This window comes from Nyctereutes procyonoides, unplaced genomic scaffold, assembly GCF_905146905.1.
Source record: "Nyctereutes procyonoides isolate TBG_1078 unplaced genomic scaffold, NYPRO_anot_genome, whole genome shotgun sequence".
NCBI lineage: Eukaryota > Metazoa > Chordata > Mammalia > Carnivora > Canidae > Nyctereutes > Nyctereutes procyonoides.
Genome location: NW_026575146.1, coordinates 41,458,772 through 41,481,540, shown reverse-complemented (window position 1 = coordinate 41,481,540; position 22,769 = coordinate 41,458,772). Strand labels below are relative to the sequence as shown.

Below are 22,769 nucleotides of genomic sequence, written 5' to 3'. Positions count from 1 at the left end.
GGTGGCAGTGTTTCGCTGCGGTCGGCCCGGCCACCCGCCCCCTCCTTAAAGAGCTCCCCACTGCGGATTTCTGGGCTCCTCCGTCTAGGCTTTTCTGGGCCTCAAGTGAAGATGCAAAATAGTGTCCTGAGTGGAAAATGATGGCTGTGACAGATATCCCGTGGCTCCTCCCTGTCTTCTATTAGAACATCTCCCAGCTAAAACCCTGTAGCCGCTGGCAGAGTCAGTGTTGCAGAGAGGAGTTCAAGGGGAAGTTGGGCTGATTTGATTGACTCCTTAATTTCTCTTTCTTCAGTCTCATTGTTAGTGTATAGAAATGCCACTGATTTCTGGGCATTGATTTTGTATCGTGCCATGTTCCTGAATTGCTGTATGAGTTCTAGCAATCTTGGGGTGGAGTCTTTTGGGTTTTCAATGTACAGTATCATGTCATCTGTGAAGAGGGAGAGTTTGACTTCTTTTTTTTATAACAAATTTATTTTTTATTGGTGTTCAATTTACCAACATACAGAATAACACCCAGTGCTCATACCGTCAAGTGCCCCCCTCAGTGCCCATCACCCATTCACCCGCACCCCCCGCCCTCCTCCCCTTCCACCACCTCTAGTTCGTTTCCCAGAGTTAGGAGTCTTTATGTTCTGTGTCCCTTTCTGGTATTTCCCACACATTTCTTCTCCCTTCCCTTATATTCCCTTTCACTATTGTTTATATTCCCCAAATGAATGAGAACATACAATGTTTGTCCTTCTCCGATTGACTTACTTCACTCAGCATAATACCCTCCAGTTCCATCCACATCGAAGCAAATGGTGGGTATTTGTCGTTTCTAATGGCTGAGGAATATTCCATTGTATACATAAACCACATCTTCTTTATCCATTCATCTTTCGATGGGCACCGAGGCTCCTTCCACAGTTTGGCTATTGTGGACATGGCTGCTAGAAACATCGGGGTGCAGGTGTCCCGGCGTTTCATTGCATCTGAATCTTTGGGGTAAATCCCTAACAGTGCAATTGCTGGGTCGTAGGGCAGGTCTATTTTTAACTCTTTGAGGAACCTCCACACAGTTTTCCAGAGTGGCTGCACCAGTTCACATTCCCACCAACAGTGTAAGAGGGTTCCCCTTTCTCCGCATCCTCTCCAACATTTGTTGTTTCCTGCCTTGTTAATTTTCCCCATTCTCACTGGTGTGAGGTGGTATCTCATTGTGGTTTTGATTTGTATTTCCCTGATGGCAAGTGATGCAGAGCATTTTCTCATGTGCATGTTGGCCATGTCTATGTCTTCCTCTGTGAGATTTCTCTTCATGTCCTTTGCCCATTTCATGATTGGATTGTTTGTTTCTTTGCTGTTGAGTTTAATAAGTTCTTTATAGATTTTGGAAACTAGCCCTTTATCTGATATGTTATTTGCAAATATCTTCTCCCATTCTGTAGGTTGTCTTTGAGTTTTGTTGACTGTATCCTTTGCTGTGCAAAAGCTTCTTATCTTGATGAAGTCCCAATAGTTCATTTTTGCTTTTGTTTCTTTTGCTTTCGTGGATGTATCTTGCAAGAAGTTACAGTGGCCAAGTTCAAAAAGGGTGTTGCCTGTGTTCTCCTCTAGGATTTTGATGGAGTCTTGTCTCACATTTAAATCTTTCATCCATTTTGAGTTTATCTTTGTGTATGGTGCAAGAGAGTGGTCTAGTTTCATTCTTCTGCATGTGGATGTCCAATTTTCCCAGCACCATTTATTGAAGAGACTGTCTTTCTTCCAGTGGATCGTCTTTCCTCCTTTATCGAATATTAGTTGACCATAAAGTTCAGGGTCCACTTCTGGGTTCTCTATTCTGTTCCATTGATCTATGTGTCTGTTTTTGTGCCAGTACCACACTGTCTTGATGACCACAGCTTTGTAGTACAACCTGAAATCTGGCATTGTGATGCCCCCAGCTATGGTTTTCTTTTTTAAAATTCCCCTGGCTATTCAGGGTCTTTTCTGATTCCACACAAATCTTAAAATAATTTGTTCTAACTCTCTGAAGAAAGTCCATGGTATTTTGATAGGGATTGCATTAAACGTGTAAATTGCCCTGGTCAATTGCATTGACATTTTCACAATATTAATTCTGCCAATCCATGAGCACGGAATATTTTTCCATATCTTTGTGTCTTCCTCAACTTCTTTCAGAAGTGTCCTATAGTTTTTAGGGTATAGATCCTTTACCTCTTTGGTTAGGTTTATTCCTAGGTATCTTATGCTTTTGGGTGCAATTGTAAATGGGATTGACTCCTTAATTTCTCTTTCTTCAGTCTCATTGTTAGTGTATAGAAATGCCACTGATTTCTAGGCATTGATTTTGTATCCTGCCACACTGCCAAATTGCTGTATGAGTTCTAGCAATCTTGGGGTGGAGGCTTTTGGGTTTTCTATGTAGAGTATCATGTCATCGGCGAAGAGGGAGAGTTTGACTTCTTCTTTGCCAATTTGAATGCCTTTAATGTCTTTTTGTTGTCTGATTGCTGAGGCTAGGACTTCCAATACTATGTTGAATAGCAGTGGTGAGAGTGGACATCCCTGTCTTGTTCCTGATCTTAGGGGAAAGGCTCCCAGCGCTTCCCCATTGAGAATGATATTTGCTGTGGGCTTTTCACAGATGACTTTTAAGATGCTGAAGAAAGTTCCCTCTATCCCTACACTCTGAAGAGTTTTGATCAGGAATGGATGTTGTATTTTGTCAAATGCTTTCTCTGCATCTATTGAGAGGATCATGTGGTTCTTGTTTTTTCTCTTGTTGATATGGTCTATCACATTGATTTACTTTACGAGTGTTGAACCAGCCTTGCATCCCAGGGATAAATCCCACTTGGTCATGATGAATAGTCTTCTTAATGTACTGTTGGATTCTATTGGCTAGTATCTTGTTGAGAAGTTTTACATCTGTGTTCATCAGGGATATTGGTCTAAATTCTCCTTTTTGCTGGGGTCTTTGTCTAATTTTGGATTTAAGGTGATGCTGGCCTCATAGAATGAGTTTGGAAGTATTCTATCGCTTTCTGTCTTTCGGAACAGCTTTAGTAGAATAGGTATGGTTTCTTCTTTAAACGTTTGATAGAATTCCCCTGGGAAGCCATCTGGCCCTGGACTCTCATGTCTTGGGAGGTTTTTGATGACTGCTTCAATTTCTTCCCTGGTTATCGGCCTGTTCAGGTTTTCTATTTCTTCCTGTTCCAGTTTTGGTAGTTTGTGGTTTTCCAGAAATACATCCATTTCTTCTAGGTTGCTAAATTTATTGGCATATAGCTGCTCATAATATGCTTTTAAAATAGTTTGTATTTCTTTGGTATTGGTGGTGATCTCTCCTTTTTCATTCATGATTTTATTAATTTAAGTCTTTTTTTTTAAATAAGGCTGGCTAATGGTTTATCAATCTTATTAATTCTTTCAAAGAACCAACTCCTGGTCTTGTTGATCTGTTCTACAGTTCTTCTGGTCTCTATTTCATTGAGTTCTGTTTGAATCTTTATTAACTCTCTTCTGCTTCTGGGTGTAGGTTTTATTTGCTGTTTTTTCTCCAGTTCCTTTAGGTGCAAGGTTAGTTTGTGTATTTGAGTTTTTTCCAATTTTTTGTGGGATGCTTGTATTGCAACGTATTTCCCTCTCAGGACTGTTTTTGCTGTATCCCAATGATTTTGAACGGTTGTATCTTCATTTTCATTAGTTTCCATGAATCTTTTTAATTCTTCTCTAATTTCCTGTTTGATCCTTTCATCTTTTAGCAGGATGCTCTTTAACCTCCGTTTGTTTGAGTTTCTCCCAAATTTCTTCTTGCGATTGAGTTCTAGTTTCAAAGCATGATCTGTAAATATGCGAGGGGCCAATCCCAATATTTCGGTATCGGTTAAGACCTGATTTGTGACCCAGGATGTGGTCTATTCTGGAGAAAGTTCCATGTGTACTTGAGAAGAATGTGTATTCAGTTGAGTTTGGATGTAAAGTTCTGTAGATATCTGTGAAACCCATCTGATCCATTGTATCATTTAAAGCTCTTATTTCTTTGGAGATGTTGTGCTTAGAAATCTGTCATTTGCAGAAAGTTGCGTGTTGTGAAGTCTCCTACGATTAGTGTATTATTATCTAAATATGTCTCTACTTTGGTTATTAATTGATTGATATACTTGGCAGCTCCCACATTAGAGGCATAAATATTCATGATTGTTAGGTCCTCTTGTTGGATAGATCCTTTAAGTATGATATAGTGTCCCTCTTTATCCCTTACTACAGTCTTTGGGATAAACTTCAATTTATCTGATATGAGGATTGCTACCTCTGCTCTCTTTTGAGGACCATTTGAATGGTAAATGGTTCTCCAACCTTTTATTTTCAGCCTGTAGGTGTCCTTAGGTCTAAAACGAGTCTCTTTTAGATAGCAAATAATTGGGTCTTGCTTTTTTATCCAGTCTGAGACCCTGTGTCTTTTGATGGGATCATTAAGCCCACTCACATTCAGAGTTACTATTGAAAAATATGACTATAGTGTCATCATGATACCTATTCAGTCCCTGTTTTTGTGTATTATTTCTTTGGGCATCTTCTATCTTTTACAGAGTCCCCCATAATATTTCTTGCAGAGCTGGTTTGCTGGTCACATATTCTTTCAGTTTCTGTTTATCCTGGAAGCTCTTTATCTCTCTTTCTATTCTGAATGAGAGCCTTGCTGCATATTCTTGGCTGCGTGTTTTTCTCAATTAGTACTCTGAATATATCCTGGCAGCCCTTTCTGGCCTGCCAGGTCTCTGTGGAGAGGTGTGCTGTTAATCTAATATTTCTCCGCATATAATTTAGAGATCTCTTGTCTCTTGCTGCTTTAAGGATTTTCTCTTTATCTTTGGAGTTTGCAAGTTTCACTATTAAATGTCAAGGTGTTCAACGGTTTTTACTGATCTTTTTTTGGGGGGAACCTCTCTATCTCCTGGATCTGAATGCCTGTTTCCCTCCCCATGTTAGGGAAGTTCTCAGCTATGATTTGTTCAAATATGCTTTCTGGTCCTCTGTCCCTTTCAGTGCCCTCTGGAACCCTAATTAAATGTAGAATTTTTTCCTTCCGAGGCTGTCATTTATTTCCCTAAACCTTTCCTCATGGTCTTTTAATTGTTTTTCTCTTTTTTCCTCAGCTTCCTCCTTGCCATCAACTTGTCTTCTATGTCACTCACTCGTTCTACCATTAACCCTCATCATTAGGACCTCCAGTTTGGATTGCATCTCATTTAATTGATTTTTAATTTTGGCCTGATTAGATCTAAATTCTGCAGTCATGAAGTCTCTTGAGTCCTTTATGCGTTTTTCCAGAGCCACCAGTAGCTTTATAATTGTGCTTCTGAATCGGTTTTCTGACACCGAATTGTAATCCAAATTCTGTAACTCTGTGGGAGAGAGTACTGTTTCTGATTCTTTCTTTTGTGGTGAGTTCTTTCTAGTCATTTTGCTCAGGGCAGAGTGGCTAAAAACGAGTTGTACTGGAAAAAGGAAGAACAAGAAAAAAAAAACCAAATAATTAAAACAAAAAACAAAACAAAACAAAAACAAGGAGGGCTGCCCTCTGGTTCTATATACTGTAAATCCCTCGACTTCCCCTGGAGCTTTCCAGCGCTGCTTGGTCAAGCACTTGCTCTTCCCCTGTCCTTCCAGCTGGTCTCCTGGGGGAGGGACCGGCTGTGCGGATTCTCAGGTGTGTGCACCGCCCCCCTGCCAGGTGCAAGGCTCAGTGGGAGCTGTTTATCTGCAAGACCTCTGTTCCCTGGCGGCCCCGCCCGTCCCAGGCACAGGGTGACATCAGGAGGTACAATCCCACTGTCAGCGGCCAGCTCCCCAGCCCTGGAGTCAGCCCCTGCAGTAACTACCAGACCTCTGGGTCTGTACTGGCCTGGATGCTCCGGGGGCGGGGTGGGGGTCCCTGACCTGCACAGCTCGGGGGCGCCCGGTGGCAGGGGCTTCCTTGCTGTCCTGTGCCTTCTGGGCCTCCGCCCATCCCAAGGGGGGGGGCAGATCCTGGGCTGTGTCCCCCGGCGCCCTGGGCTCTGGGGCCTGCGCCGCTGGAATCGCTCCCTGGCAGCGCAGCCCCCTCCGCGCCCAGCCGGGCGCTGCAGCCGTATACTGCGCTCCGCCCTGGGTGTGGGGCTCTCCCCCGGGGGGCACCTCCTCTATAGTGACCCCGGGAGCCAGGGGCTCCACTGCCCCTCCTGGGAACCTGCCCGAGTTCCTTGCGAGCGCCCTTCCCTCCAGGAAGATTCCGGTGTGGATTTTTAAAAGTTCTTGCTTCTCTGAGCTGGGCTGTCCTGTCCCAGAGGCTTTCGCCCCAGTCCTTAGCCCAGCTCCTGGGGGGTGAGGATGGGGGGACCCTCCCCGACTTGATTCTATTTATTTATTTATTTATTTATTTATTATTTATTTATTTATTTATTTATTTATTTATTTATTATTCTGTCTTCCTACCTTGTTAGAAGTGCAAACTCTTCTCTCTGTAGCGTTCCAGCTGTTCTCTCTTTATTTTTTTTTTACAAGATTTTATTTATTCATGAGAGACACACACACACACAAACACAGAGAGGCAGAGACACAGGAGGAGGAAGCAGGCTCCATGCAGGGAGCCCAATGTGGGACTTGATTCCGGGTCTTCAGGATCACACCCCGGGCTGAAGGTGGGGCCAAACCGCTGGGCCATCGGGGCTGCCCTGTTCTCTCTTTAAATCTCAGTCAGAATTCGTAGGTTTTCAGGATGATTTGAAAGTTATCTAGGTATGTTGGTGGGGACAGGTGACTTGGGGACCCTACTCTTCCTCTATCTTGCCCTGCCCCCCAACCAGGGCCCATTCTTTCGAGGGGGTCCAGCAGGCAGCATCTTCCATAGAGAGACTTGCAGAATGCAAGGCAGAAAAATGTGAGGGAAGTCCTCGGGGATGAGGACCTTGTCCCCCAAGTTCCTCTTTGGTGGATGTGGGTGCTGATTGGCTTTGGAGATTCTGGGTCCCCCAGTTCAGGGCTGCCTGCCCCAGGATCACTGGGGTAATCAATACACACCCAGATTCTGGGGCCCTGCTCCTTCTCAGTCTGTTCTGTGGGTCTGGGTTGGAGCCCAGGGGTGTGGGGGTTGAATAAGCTCCCAGGAGGAAGCAGGGGAGCCTGCAGTGCAGCGTCTAGGGATGCCTTTTCATTTCCTTCCTGTGTGTGTGGGGCGGGCAATGTGTGGTTGTGAAGTGATAGCTCCTGTGGAGATCATGGCCCTGGATTCCACTTCTTACCGCTGCTGAGGTTTGTGTGCATTCATATCCTCAAGATGCTGTAGGACCTTCCTGGGGCGGGAAGCAGGTTCTGTGCCTGGTTTTCCCACTGACAGAGAGTGATGGTCCTCAGGAGGGCCTTTTGGCTCTTACCTCATAATGGGGGGTGGGGGAGGGGGGTGGGGGGTATCTCAGCTTTAGACTCGAGATTCTTTTTATCATGAAAAAAACGTAAACATATACAAAAGTAAAGCAAATAGCATGAGTCCTTATTTATCCATTACCTAGATTCAACAATTTTTAAGATTTTGCTATGCTGTTTTGCCTAATTATACTTTTTTTTTGGTCTTTGTCTTTGATAAAATATTTTCAGGCAAAATCCAAGCATCTAGTCCTTTCTTCCCTGTGTGGGGCATTTTCTTCATAATTCCTATACCATTATCACAAGTTAGTAATAGTTTCTAGGTGTTACATAATTCCCAGTCTATATGCAAATTTCTCCAACGTTTTTTGTCTCAAAAATGTCTTTTTACATTTAGTTTGAGGCTAGACTTTTGCCGTTATGTCCTGACATCCCCTTAAGTTGCAGAGGTACACCAATGGGGTGTTTGAAATGTAGCACAATGTTTTCTCCCTAACCCAAAGCCCTGGTGCAGTAGAGATCCTCACAGATTCAGAGCTGGAGGAGTTTTGGAAAGCATTCAGCTCCCCCTCTCCCCAGTATTGGAGTCCTCCGACAGGTCAAGGACTGCTGTACATTCGGTGTTTCCACAAACTCTTCTGGGGTCCCCCCACCCCGTGCCAGAGTGTAGACTCAGAATAAGACGCCCTTAGCTGTCTGACCCGGGGTGAGCTACTGACCTTCTCTGAAGCCAGAACATTCCCGCACTGAAAAGCAGAGGAGAAGCTTGCCGAGCAGATCTCCACTTAAGCATCTCTCCAGCTCGGCTCCCCTCAGTCCACTCTGTGGGCTGACAGATGCCCCCCCCCCCCGCACGCTCAGCTGGAGACGCTCCTGGAGCTCCCCGAGGGCACATCTACCTTCCCATAGGCAGACCTGTTGTTCCCCAAACCTGTCCAGGCCAGCTCTCTTTGATATTATCCTAACATAATTTAATCAAATGTCACGAAAATTGATGAAATGGGGATGTTAAAAAGAAACAGAGGTGTTTTCATCTCCTTTGAAATGGTCGATTGAATGCAATGTCAAGACTTGGAGCAGACAAGCTGATAAAAAACCGGCTTCCCCGACCCCTAACTTTGTTGAGCTATAATTGCCATATCACACTGTATAAGAATAAGATGCACAATGTGAAGATCGAATATGTGCATGTGAAATGATCACCACAATAAGTTTAATTACACATCACCTCACATCGTTATGATCTTTTGTGTGTATTGAGAACTTTTATGATCTATTCTCTTAGCAACTTTCAAATATGCTGTAGGATGTTAACTGTAGTTACCATGCTGTACATTAGATCTCCAGAATTTATTCCTCTTATAACTGGAAGTTTGTATCCTTTGATCAACATCTCACCATTTTTCCCACCCACCCTCCCGGCTTCCTGGCTTCTGTGAGTTTGACTTTTTTAGACTCGGCATATGTGTGATATCATAGGGTGTTTGTCCTTTTCTGTCTGATTTATTTCACTCAACATAATGCTTTTACAGTCCATCCATGTTGTCACAAGTGGGAAAATTTCCCCTTTTTGTGGCTAATTAATATTCTATCTATCTATCTATCTATTCATCTCGTTCTCTTTATCCATTCATCCATCGATGGACACAGATTATTTCCGTGTCTTGGCTATTGTGAGTAATGCTGCAATAAACATGGGGATACACTTAGACACCGATTTCATTTACTTTGGCTAGACAGCCAGAAATGGAATTACTGGATCATATGGCAAAATGTGGCTTCTGAATCAGGTGTAGAGGAGGTGGTTGTAAGACCTAGGGAACGTTATAAAAACGTGGAAAAATTGTCCACTTCAGATTGCTTCTTAAGAGAGTTTAAATTCTTGCTCTGCTCTAAAGAAATGGAAACTGGAAATCACTATCGACACATAGGGGTAGATTTTATGAAAGATCACATAGATCTAATCAGGAGATTCCTTTAAAGAAAGGCCTTGGGTCAACACCAGCATTGGGGAATGAAAGCAACATATGTATTAAGTTGAAATTAAATATTTAAGGTATGTATGTGCCATCTTTTGTGATTATCTGCTTTAACTTATTTTTTTCAATTAACCACCTATCTACAGGGGATAATATTGGATATAAGGATTCTGTATTAATAATAAATGCTTATCTCAGAGGACGAATGTAAGGAAGAAATGAGATCACACAAATTTTCTACTCTAGTGTCTGGTACACAGCAGGCCCTCTAAATACAATTCTCATTTTCTTCTCTCTCCTTCAGTGGTAAGGAACCATAACTTCCCAAGACAGCATATTCTATTTTCAAACAGCTCTGGATCGTGAGAAGCTCTTCTAAAGCCTCCTTATAATTTGTATCTAGTAGCCCTACTTTTATCTTTTGGGTATACACAAAACTAAGGCCGTCTACCTGTATTTGAAGACAATTATCTTGTCCCTCCAGCAGTGTTTTCTTCTCTACAGCTAACCCGAGTTGTTTTTTTTTTAAGATTTTATTTATTTATTTATTTATTTATTTATTTATTTATTTATGAGAGAGTAAGCCAAATGCGGGGCCAGATCCTAGGGCACTAAGATCATGACCTGGGATGAAGTGAGATACCTACTCACTGAGCCACCCAGGCATCCCAAGTTTTTTTTTTTTTTAACTGTCCCTCGGATGATATGTTTTCAAGATTCCCCACTCATTCTTTTGCCCATTCCTTTCTGGGCTCACAACACATGACTCACATTATACTCCACATGTATGTGATATTCTATACATGGAGCCCTAGAACTACTCCACCACTTTGTACTTATTCTGGACACTCTCCCAAAATGGCCATCTGCTTCTGCATGAGTGTTTTGAAAGGTGTCTAATGTTGCAAATATAGGCCTTCCTTTCTGCCAACTAATATTTGCAAGTCCTTTCCATAGAGACTCCATGAGGGCAGGTCTTTTTTATCTTGAAATTGTACATTTGATTTTTTCAGCTTATATGCAGTAATTTCTATGAATTATAGTTCCTTCTACTGGTTTAGTTTTTTGTTTTTTTTTTTTTTTGGCATTTTGATGCAGGTCATCCATGAATCAACTATTTTCCCTACCTTGATGTTGTTGGCTAATTTGAGAAAGGGGATCTTCTAAGTCTTTCCTCAAGCTGCTGGTAACTATGTTAGATAGTAAGGGGATGCAGAGACAGCCATGTGACACATTATTAAAGGTTCTTCTCTCCATCCAGTTCATTTAACTAATTCAATTCAACAAATAATTGTTAAGCTGTATATGTATCATTCTAAATGCTGGGGATACAGCAGTGGACAAAACACCAAAGTTTCATCTTTATAAAGCTTGTATTTTAGTGGGTGTCATTTTGGCTAGTAAGTCCTGCCAGCATAATATATATGCTTTTGTCTTCATTTAGTTCAGCTCACACTTATTCATGATACTTTGTTGAGTTCATATGTGTCGAGACTTGTTTTTGGTCTTTGGGTACCTTATAGGTGGCAGCTTGTATAGAACAAATAAGCTTAAGTGTCCATCTACTAGATTGGCAAAAAGCTTATCATCATACTCTTCGGGGTCCCCTGTCCTTTCTGGATCATTCATGGAGCCTTTGAAAGTTTTGCAATCTAAAAGGCAATTTCTCCAAACTTCCATTTTCAGGTGGGGAAAAATCAAGTTGGTCAGCCAACTGATTGTAGTGGCTGTTTCTTGCGACTTGGGGGCACTTCTGAACTGATTGTCCTTGTGTCTCATCCCATTACCCTCCCTGCCCTAACCCTTTTATCAATTGACCATGTGGTACCTGCTCCACCCCGTACTAGCTGGTGCCTTTCAAAGGAAGGCGATGTTACTTCCTCTGGGCCTCCCTCAGTTCAGAGTGCTCTTCAGTGGATTCTCTGGAGCAGTCCTCAGTTCTTGGTCATTGTCCTCTGGGGCTGGGGTTCCATGGGTAGCTCAGGGGACCTCCTCCCAGGATCTGAAACACTGCTTTTCTTTAGTTTTGAGAATATTTTGAGTACAAAGGTAGAGAGACTGAGACCAAGGTTGAGATATTTTTCTTTTGCAATCCTCAAAATCTAAAAAATGTATTCCATTCTCTTCTTGAGATAATGTTAGTTGATTCAAGCCTTCTCAATTCTTTTTCATTTAAGGTGAAAAAATTTGGATTATTTCCTCAGGAAGGGGAGAGGCTGATGAGGTGCCACTTCAGAGGGTGCTGCTGACCCCTGATTACTCTCCATGCATACAGCATCAGGATAGTGGTGTTTGTAGTAGCAGCATGAGGGGGGTGGGCAAGATACAATGGTGGGGAAGAAATTTCAAAACTTAATGTATGAATTGCCATTTCTTAGAGGCCACTGTGCATTTTAAAATATCAGAGGTAAAAAGTCTTCTGTGTGTTACCCCAAAACACATGCATTATCTAAGTTGATCCATAAAACAGCCCCACAAGGGGGTATCATTTTTGCCATTTCACAGATGGTAAGGTAGGTCAGAGAAGCAAAGTAAGGAGTTTGGACATTGGGTCAGTTGGGGCCTGTATTCTGACGTGGTCCACCATGCTGTGTTCCTCTGCATGGCTCACGGGCTCCTGCCCTCTGTACTGACCTGGAGCTTGCTGCACCATCATTCAAGCATAGAGGAACTGCAGGGGGCTTGGACCCCCAATGAATCTCCTATGGATGGAGAGTTTCAGACATGGGTTTTCCCTTTACAAAAAACCACTGATTTGTTTCCTGAAGTAATACTTCTCATTAACCCAATTACATAATGGGAGTAGAAGGACCTTCACATGCTAGGGCTAAAGGAGACATCAGTGATCAGGTACTTGGCTTGTTTCACAGAGTTGAAATCTGAGAGTTAGGGAGCTTAAATGACAGCCACGCAGAGAAGGAACTGGGGGAGTAACTGGGTTTTCTCATTACAAGCCCAGGGCTTATTTTATTTTTTGAAAGATTTATTTATTTATTTATTCATGAGAGAGAGAGAGAGAGAGAGAGAGAGAGAGAGAGAGAGAGAGGCAGAGACACAGGCTGAGGGAGAAGCAGGCTCTATGCAGGGAGCCCGATGTAGGACTTGATCCTGGGTCTCCAGGATCACACCCTGGGCTGAAGGTGGCGCTAAACCGCTGAGCCACCCAGGCTGCCCCCCAGGGCTTATTTTAAACTGGTGTTGATAGCTTTAGCTTAGAGGTCATTGTTATTCTTAGAATAATGAAAATTATTGATGTGTTAAGATTCATAGGACTTCCAGTTCTTGCCAAGACAGAGTAACAGGTTCACTTTTCTACCATTAACAGATATAAAATTGGGCAAAATAGATGAAGAACTAATCCCAGGCATCCCAGGGCTGCAGTTCTTAAGGGGAGAGAAACACACAAGGTGAGGTTCACTTCCATGCTGATGTTTTGCCTGAGACATTTTCCAAACTTTAGGGAAGTGGAGCCTAAGCAGAAATCACCAGTCTGGTTGGGGAAAGGACACAAAAATAGAAGGTCAGAGTTGTAAGGCTGCTGGAACTTGCAGGTTTGGGTACCAGAGAGGACGAACCTGAAGAGAACTAGCCCCAGAAATCTGTGTAAGGGCTTCCTTCAGATCCTTTGCCAGATCTTTAGCTGTATATACATGGAATGAGACTCTGCAAAGTCAGCTGGGAACAGCTTCTTGGGGACTGAAAGGTGAACCGTGATTTGAGTAGTAGACACTCAAGAGAGCTATTGGAATTCTGACACAGCTAAAGTGGAGGTGGACGCTTACTTGAGACACTGGAAAGGCCCACCTCAGGAGGAAGGACTATGTCCTAGGTGTAAGGGACATGCCATAGCATTGAGAACAAAGATGAAACATTCTGCCTTAACAAAGTCAAAACCCAAGACTCAATAGGATCAAGATGACATGTTAGTAATTCATCTGTTTGTTAAAACAAAATATCACACTTCTTAGAGGAATAGAACAAAATCCAGAGTCTCTATGATATGTCATTCAAAATGTTCAGCATATAATAAAGATGTCTAGATATATAAAGAATAATCTTCAATATGTGAACCTTCCTGAATTTGAAATTCCAAACACTCTCTCAGTTGGCTTTTTTTTCTTTGGGAGTGTTTTACTCTGACTTACATGATTAATGGAACATAGAATGTCTGGGCTTTGGCAATAAAATTAATTTTTTTTAAAAAAATTGAGGTATAATCGGCATAACACTATATTAATTTCATGCACGCAACATAGTGGTTTGATATATGTGAATATTTTGAAATGATCACCACAATAAGTAATGATTTTTTTTCTTTTTTTATGATTTTTTTTCTTGTGATGAGAACTCTTAAGATCTACTCTCTCAACTTTCATATATGCAATGCCATATTATATTTTTATTTTTAAAATTTGATTTAAGGTCAATTAATTAACTTGTAACATATTATTGGTTTCACAGGTAGAGGTCAGTGATTCATCAATATTATATAATTATAGTGCTCATTACATCACGTGTCCTCCTAAATGTTCATACCCAGTTACTCTGTCCACCCACCCCTCTCCCCTCCAGGGACCTTCAGTTTGTTTTCTATAATCAGATAGTCTCTTATGGTTTGTTTCCCTCTCTGATATTGTCTTGTTTTGTTTTTTCTTCCTTTCCCCTATGATGCTCTGTTTTATTTCTTAAATTACTCCTATGAGTGAAATCATATGATAATCATCTTTCTCTGAATGGCTGAGTTTGCTTAGCATAATATCTTCTAATTCCATCAATGTTGTTGCAAATGGCAAGATTTCTTTTTTTATGGCTGAGTAGTATTCTATTGTATAGATACCACAATTCTTTATCCATTCATGTGTCAGTGGGCATTGAGATTTTTCCATAGTTGGCCTGAGACCAAGACCTGAGCTGAGACCAAGAGTTGGACACCCAACTGACTGAACCACTCAGGTGCCCCAGATTCCATTGTCTAAAGCAGTATTTCTTTTTTTTTTGAAAGTTTATTTATTTATTCTGAAAGAGAGAGAGAGAGAGAGAGAGAGAGAGCAAGTGTGAGTTACTTTTACAACTAAAAGAGTTAGAGGGAGAGAGAATTTCAAACAGACTCCACAACAAGCTTGGAGCCTGACCCGGGGCTCAATCCCAGCACCCATAGAAGATCATGACCTGAGCCAAAACCAAGAGTCAGATGTAAAGCAGTATTTCTAAGTGTGAACCACAGACAGCTCCATCAACATCACCTGGGAACTTGCTAGACGTGCAAGTTCTCAGACTTACTGATTCAAAAACTATGGGGATAGGACCAGCTATCATGTTTGAACAAGCCTTCAATTGTGGTTCTGATGCATATTCATTTGAGAACTCACACCATTGATGTCTGATTCATTGAACTCTACGTCAGTGTGCATATTGAGTCATGTGTAAAGTTTGCAGAGTTTACAGGACCAATTCATATAAGGTCTCCACTAGCCGAGTCTACTGGCCAGGTACACTTTTCTAAAGTTGGAACACTATTGCCCAAGTAACCGAGCCCTAGCCTTGTGAACTGGTGACTTCTCATCTTCCAGCTTCATCGTGACCGACCATAAACCTCTTTGCTTACACCAAAGGGAAATAGAGACGCCTAGGAATATACCATCAATAACAAGGACAGGTTACAGGTGCCCACAGGTGCTTTCCTAATTGGGAATCGTATACCCCACTCTTTCCCTTGGGTGGAAAGGAGTTAGAGAAAGTGTAGTTGTAAGGGCTTGAATCCCATTAAGGAGGACAGGTGGCCTGCGACATGGGACTCTCTATAAATAATAGCTGTACTTTTAGCATAGTAAGTATTCAGTTGAGCACCACAGAAGCATGTGTGCAGTTTTACAAGTTTCCCCTCATTATTTGTAATTGTTCTATAAGATGGAATGTATTGAGCTTCACTTCATGGACTAAATAGAAACTCAGTACATGAACCAACCCTTTTACCCCGCAGGTAGGAGTAATCGAGTCAAGATGGTGTTAGATTCTACAACTTACCTGTCCAACGAATATATTGCCAGCAGCCACTACAGATTCAATAGGAGATGATCCCATAGTAACTAGCATTACCCATCCAACCTAAAAGGGGAAAAGGAACAAAGTCAGTGAAGAGCTGTTTGTATATGTGACACTTCAAAGTAGGGATGAAAATCTTTCAAGGAAAATGCTTTCAATAATTGTTGGCAGGCCAGCGATGGTGCATAATGTGAGCGTATGTTATTATCCTACAAAGTGGACCCATCAAATACTCCTATGTGAATGGTAGGGCTGAGTCACTGTATATCCTCTGAATTCATACTTTCATTATACAAACAATTGTCTATCAAAATGTTGTATAAGAGTAATAAATTTTTTCTAAAGATTTTATTTATTTATTCATGATAGTCACACACACACACACACACACACACACACACACACACAGAGGCAGAGAAATAGGCAGAGGGAGAAGCAGGCTCCATATAGGGAGCCTGACGTGGGACTCGATCCCAGGTCGCCAGGATCGCGCCCTGGCCCAAAGGCAGGCGCTAAACTGCTGTGCCACCCAGGGATCCCCAAGAGTAATAAATTATAATAATTGTTAACAGTCATGACAAGCTTTGCTGCATTCCAAGCACTGTTTTAAGCTCTTGATTCAGGCAATGAATTTAATGATCACAACAACCCTTTGTGAGAGGTCCTGTAATCATAGCCATTTTATAGCAAAGGAATCCAAGGCACAGAACACGTTAGTTGTTTTGGGCCTTTTGTGCTAAACTCTCAAATGAACATGGTTTATGGTCCCACTTCTACACTAGCCCTTCCAGCTAGAGACTGTGGTGCCCGCTTCAGAATGGGGACATCCTGTTGCATTCTGTCCTTCCTTTCTGCTTAGAAGTGAGCCCAGTACTGTTGAATGTTCAAGTCAACAATCAGAAAATTACAGTGTTGCTGAAATTCTGAATTCAGCTGGTATTCTTTCTCTCTGCCTCTCTGACTCCCTCTCTCTCCTTCTCCTTTGTCTCTCCTTCCCTCTCAGTTATGTATTTACAAGGATCAAGGGAGGGCTAGGGCTGTGCCCAATCTCTGTAGGCACCGCCTGGTTTGGTTGTGCATTTGCACTAACTTACACATTTCCTCAGGTTCTGATTTAACACAAGTCTAGTAGAACTGACAGATGCTGAGGTGGCAGGAATGAGATTAACTTTTCAGACGTTTTTTAAATTTTTTTATTTATTTTTTTTTATTTTTATTTTTTTTATTTTATGATAGTCACAGACAGAGAGAGGTAGAGACACAGGCAGAGGGAGAAGCAGGCTCCATGCACCGGGAGCCCGATATGGGATTCGATCCCGGGTCTCCAGGATCGCGCCCTGGGCCAAAGGCAGGCGCCAAACCGCTGCGCCACCCAGGGATCCCATCAGACGTTTTTTATTAAAAAAAAAACTTGTGTGTGCTTATCAAGTCCCTCAGAAACACAAAGCAGCTTCTCCTTCTTGCTTTGATCTTCTAACAACAACTAGAGCAGGCGTCTCCACTTTTGCAACATCCTTTTTTTTTTTACTTTTTTTTTAAAATTTTATAAATTAATTTTTATTGTTGTTCAATTTACCAACATACAGAATAACACCCAGTGCTCATCCCGTCAAGTGTCCCCCTCAGTGCCCGTCACCCATTCACCCCCACTCCCCGCCCTCCTCCCCCTCCACCACCCCTAGTTCATTTCCCAGAGTTAGAAGTCTTTATGTTCTGTCTCCCTTTCTGATATTTCTCACACATTTCTTCTCCCTTCCCTTATATTCCCTTTCACTATTATTCATATTCCCCAAATGAATGAGAACATACACTGTTTGTCCTTCTCCGGTTACTGTGGCCAAGTTCAAAAAGGGTGTTGCCTGAGTTCTCCTCTGGGATTTTGATGGAATCTTGTCTCACATTTAGATCTTTCATCTATTTTGAGTTTATCTTTGTGTATGGTGCAAGAGAGTGGTCCAGTTTCATTCTTCTGCATGTGGATGTCCAATTTTCCCAGCACCATTTATTGAAGAGACTGTCTTTCTTCCAGTGGATCGTCTTTCCTCCTTTATCGTATATTAGTTGACCATAAAGTTCAGGGTCCACTTCTGGGTTCTCTATTCTGTTCCATTGATCTATATGTCTGTTTTTGTGCCAGTACCACACTGTCTTGATGAACACATTCAATCCTCGACATTTAATAGTGAAGCTTGCAAATTCCAAAGATAAAGAGAAGATCCTTAAAGCAGCAAGAGACAAGAAGTCCCTGACTTTCATGGGGAGGAATATTAGGGTAACAGCAGACCTCTCCACAGAGACCTGGCAGGCCAGAAAGGGCTGGCAGGATGTATTCAGGGTCCTAAATGAGAAGAACATGCAACCAAGAATACTTTATCCAGCAAGGCTCTCATTCAAAGTGGAAGGAGAGATAAAGAGCTTCCAAGACAGGCAGGAACTGAAAGAATATGTGACCTCCAAACCAGCTCTGCAAGAAATTTTAAGGGGGACTCTTAAAACTCCCCTTTAAGAAGAAGTCCAGTGGAACAATCCACAAAAACAAGGACTAAATAGATATCATGATGACACTAAACTCATATCTGTCAATAGTAACTCTGATCGTGAATGGGCTTAATGACCCCATCAAAAGGCGCAGGGTTTCAGACTGGATAAAAAAGCAGGACCCATCTATTTGCTGTCTACAAGAGACTCATTTTAGACAGAAGGACACCTACAACCTGAAAATAAAAGGTTGGAGAACCATTTACCATTCAAATGGTTCTCAAAATATACCCTAAAAATTATAGAACACTTCTGAAAGAAATTGAGGAAGACACAAAGAGATGGAAAAATATTCCATGCTCATGGATTGGCAGAATTAATATTGTGAAAATGTCAATGTTACCCAGGGCAATTTACACGTATAATGCAATCCCTATCAAAATACCATGGACTTTCTTCAGAGACTTAGAACAAATTATTTTAAGATTTGTGTGGAATCAGAAAAGACCCCGAACAGCCAGGGGAATTTTAAAAAAGAAAACCATATCTGGGGGCATCACAATGCCAGATTTCAGGTTGTACTACAAAGCTGTGTTCATCAAGACAGTGTGGTACTGGCACTTTTGCAATATCCTGAGGGAAAGCCAGGACTCCATGTAAGGCACAGGGAAACACAGCCAGGATGAAGGAAGGGTGCTGTTCTCCCCACAGATGTCTGCTCTGCTCGAGTCAATACTTTGGTCAAAGAAGTAATTACTAAGGTTTCCTGAAGATAGCCAGCAGGTCAAAGCCCCGATAAAAGTCTCTGAGATAAAATTTGCTCTATGGCTACATGTAGGATTTTTTGGCGAGGGTCTAATAACTTGGGGTGGAAGAGGAGGTGATGGAGGATCTTGGTATGAACATAAAGGCATGTTGGGAAAACCTAGATAAAAGGTATTTAAGACTTTGTCCCCAAATAACCAGCTGTACACCTGTCACCCAATCGTTTCAAGTCCCAGTACCTTTCTAACGATCCACTGCATCAATCCAAGGTAGTAAAGCATGGACATTACGGTGCTGAAGAAAACCACGATTGGCAGGACCTGGGGGTGAGGTGGGGGGATGAAAGCAATCATGAGTTGATGTTGGCCTCGGTATATTAGTATGATTCAGATCAGGTCTCTCTCCTGCCTCCTTTGCCCTGCTGAAACATCATCAACATACTGGAAACTCCTCTTGAATCAATTGACACTTTAATCAGGCAGTTTCCCCATCTATAATCTCTTATTTGAATTTGCTCTGGATAAGCTTGAGTATATTTCACAGGAAACTTGACTTTTTTGGTTTCTCTGCGATGATGAGTTTTCTTACTGTAGTTACTCAGAGAAGGAATGCAGTTTTGGGGGGATTTGTAACAAGTAGATCAACAAACTAAAGGCCACTGGCAGATATTCTTGAAGTTCTGATATTAAACAGCCTCATTAGCAGAATATCCTGGTCAAAATTGAGTGTGAGTCACCTCTCAGATTTCTTATTTAGAAAGGCTACAGGGATCAGATATGGCATGATATGTGCTTACATGCACTGCCTTCCAGAGAGTAAGCACTTACTCGTTTAGCTTTTATTTGTTTTTTATTTTTGTATATTTTTAATTGGAGTTCAATTTGAGAACATATAGTATAACACCCAGTGCTCATCCCGTCAAGTGCCCCCCTCAGTTCATGTCACCCAATCTCCCCATCCTCCCGCCCACCTCCTCTTCTACTACCCCTCGTTCGTTTCCCAGAGTTAGGAGTGTCTCATGTTTTGTCACCCTCTCTGATTTTTCCCACTCATTTTCTCTCCTTTTAAAATAACAATTATTTTATTTATAGATTTTTTTAATTGCTAAAAAAATGAACTTTGGAAGCTAGTTTACTTCTGTGATACCACAATTGTCTTTTTTTGGATCCTGTTTCCCTGATGTTTTTGGGTGCCTTCAATGCAGCCTGTTTCCACAGTGAGCGGTTTCTACCCTGCAGAGAACACACAGAGCTGTGGGCTGGGTCCCTCCGCACCTCTGCCCCTATGTACCCCTTCCCTTCTGTTCTCCAGCTAAATGTCCAGGGACAAGCTGCCACCAGACACATAGAATGACCAAGGACAATTCATACAGAATCTAATTTAAAATATCTATTAATAATATATATTAAAAGACATTTTGTGCCATTACTCAGAGCTCAGTCACTTATGTGCTTTTATTGGCTTTAATGGGCAAGCAGAGCCTTCCTGAAAGCTTCAGGGAATTATTGGGGCTTATCTCGTGAATGTTCCCACAGGCATTCTGCTTTGGCAGAAAGGATGGAGGCCACTGCTCTGGGGAAGAGGAGGTGGTGGGTGGGTGGGTGGGCAGGAAAAGTCTAAAGAGTAGCAAATTAGGCTTTCCCAGTGACTTGTCTTTTTCCCAGGTGTAGGTTCAATTCTTGATAGCAGCATATTTCCAAACCTTTGGCCTTTTGGAGATGGCTTAGTTATCTCAGCACCAAAGCATCAAATCAGCAGTTAAAAAAAATCAACAAGTCAAGAATCAGTATAAAAGATGGCCTTTTATACTGGGTAGTTTGGAGGTAAGCTTAGAGTCCCTAAGTGAGAAAACAACTTAGAAGTATAGAAACAATAGCACTGCAAGAAAGAACGCTGTAGAAAAAGCCAAATTTATCCTTGGGAACTCATCAACAAGTATTTGCAGGGTCTTGACAGGGGAAACTGTGCTTCCTGGGTTTGTGGGAATGCAGGGAGGCCAGAATGCTTTTCCCCTGGAGAATAATGTCCCTCCTTTGGTCGGGAGAAGGGCCAGCCTCCAGGTCTGCTGTGCTGAAGGAAGGACACGAAAGTTTTTGCACAGAAATGGCTCTGGAAGAACAGAGGTGAATGTGGGTGGGCAGCAGTCTCCTGTTGGGAGGCTGATGGGGTTCCTGAGCACAGAGCTGTCACTGATCCTTGGCCTAGAAGCCTTCAGTGGCCATGTGCCTGATCATGGCCAGGTACCAGATGTTCCTTTCCCTGATGTCACAGATACTATTACCCCATAGGTCTTTTCAGTAGTATCTCAGGCAATGCCAGGAGCCCCCTCAAAACTATTTGTATATTTCTGACTTCCTCTAGATCTTTCTCTTAGTACTATGGTCACAAAGAAAATGTTTACAATCTGTGGACTTCAGATAAAATCAGATAAGTGGAAAAAGGCAATGCTGTGCTATCTATGTAGGACATGACCAGCAGGTGTATATCTGGTTTCTGGTCAGGTTCTATCAGAATGTCTATAAAGACCCAGACGGTCCTGAAAAGGAGGTAACTACTTCAAAAAGGGATTTGGTTTTACCTTAAATGCAAATAAGTGGTCTGCGTACGTGTCACCGAAGACAAATTCTGCACCAGCATTAGTATATTCCAAGAAGGTCTGAGTTAAAGAAAGGAAGAGCCGACAATCATTACAACCTGGAATTGGTGGTTACAGTCCACCAAGGAGGAGCCCAGCAGACTTGCTGGTGAGTTGTGGAAGGACTATCCTCATAGCTTTCCCCACTCCAGTAGATGGCGTGGAAGTATATTTTTGAGCTATAACTGCATACAGATTTCCTGTCGTTTGTGACATTCAGTATGACTCTGGGATGCTTAAGAAGGAGCCCGCTGTGTCAATTTGGATATAATCCTCAAGACATGTCAGAAATAGGTTTATTCATCTGCATTAGTTGACCTACATTTTTGTTTGTCTAGAATATGTTAATCTGTTTAATTATTAATTAATAACTGTTGTCTCTCCCCCATATCATCCATGACATCACTATCCTATCCTGATTGTCCCTTCCATCCCGCCCCAGAGGTGCCAGCTGTGTCAAGCTGAACCTATTTCTGACATGTCTTGAGGATTGTATCCAATTACTAAAAGCACTTATTGGCAAGATGTTCATTTGAACTCAACTTACCTGAACTTGTTGGCCCAACCAATCAAAAGCCATAAATCCAGGATCAGTCCTCAGGATTAAGAGCCCAAGAAGAAATTGTAACCCAATTCCCCAAAAGACAGGCCTCCAGTAAACCTATGCAGAAAGATGAACAGATAGATCTTACTAGAAAATGAATGCGAAGGTCAGCATAAACACCCAGAGGATGACTATTTCCTTGGAAGCTTCTCACATGTGGCCTATGATCCACCTTCTTTGGGAGGCCAAGGCAGTTGTGAACAGACGATCCCTTGATAGAATCATGCCCCCAGATCTCAGGGTTGCATTTCCCGGTTCAAATCCCGAGTCTGAGTTCTCCAGCCTCTGGAGAGATGTAACTATTATGGCATGATAGAATAACTTAGACACAAAGCATAGTCTTAGCAGGCCCTAAAAGAGGAGGGATCTGGTCCTCTTCATCGTGCTGTAAATACTAGAGACCTGTAATTACTTCCTCTGTCTGGAAAATGGAAAGGCAGAACATGGCTTCCCTGTGTGCCCAAGGTTTGTTAATCTGACAATTTGTAAGTGAATTAAGTGAAACTCCCCCCGTTGAGGGGCTCTCCTTTCATTGTAAAAGGAACCAATTAACTCTAATGCAGACCCAGGGGGTGCAGCAGCAATGGACAATCATCTGCTTTCATTTGTGGTGTGGAGATGAGTGGGCTGCAAAGAACTGTGGGATTGGAGGCATGGAAACCGGCAGAGATGTTGATTGGAGGTGGCCAAGGGCTTTGGATCCTATTAGGTGACTGGTTTTTCTTGGGTCAAGCTTTCAGAAAGCCAGTAAAGTCTACTGGAGTTTGCTTTCTGAGTCACGTGTGAAGGCTTCAATGTCTCCGGATTCTTGCCCATTTCACGGGTTACAGGCTGGCAGAATGAGGATGAGAACTGAATTCAAGGA

General features: G+C 42.3%; 1 pseudogene; it reads right to left on the bottom strand.

Annotated features, from left to right (window-relative positions):
• The window catches only part of LOC129500000 (solute carrier family 28 member 3-like), a 97,851-nt pseudogene extending 75,691 nt beyond the window's left edge, over positions 1-22,160 (bottom strand).
• Positions 22,161-22,769: the final 609 nt, after the last annotated feature.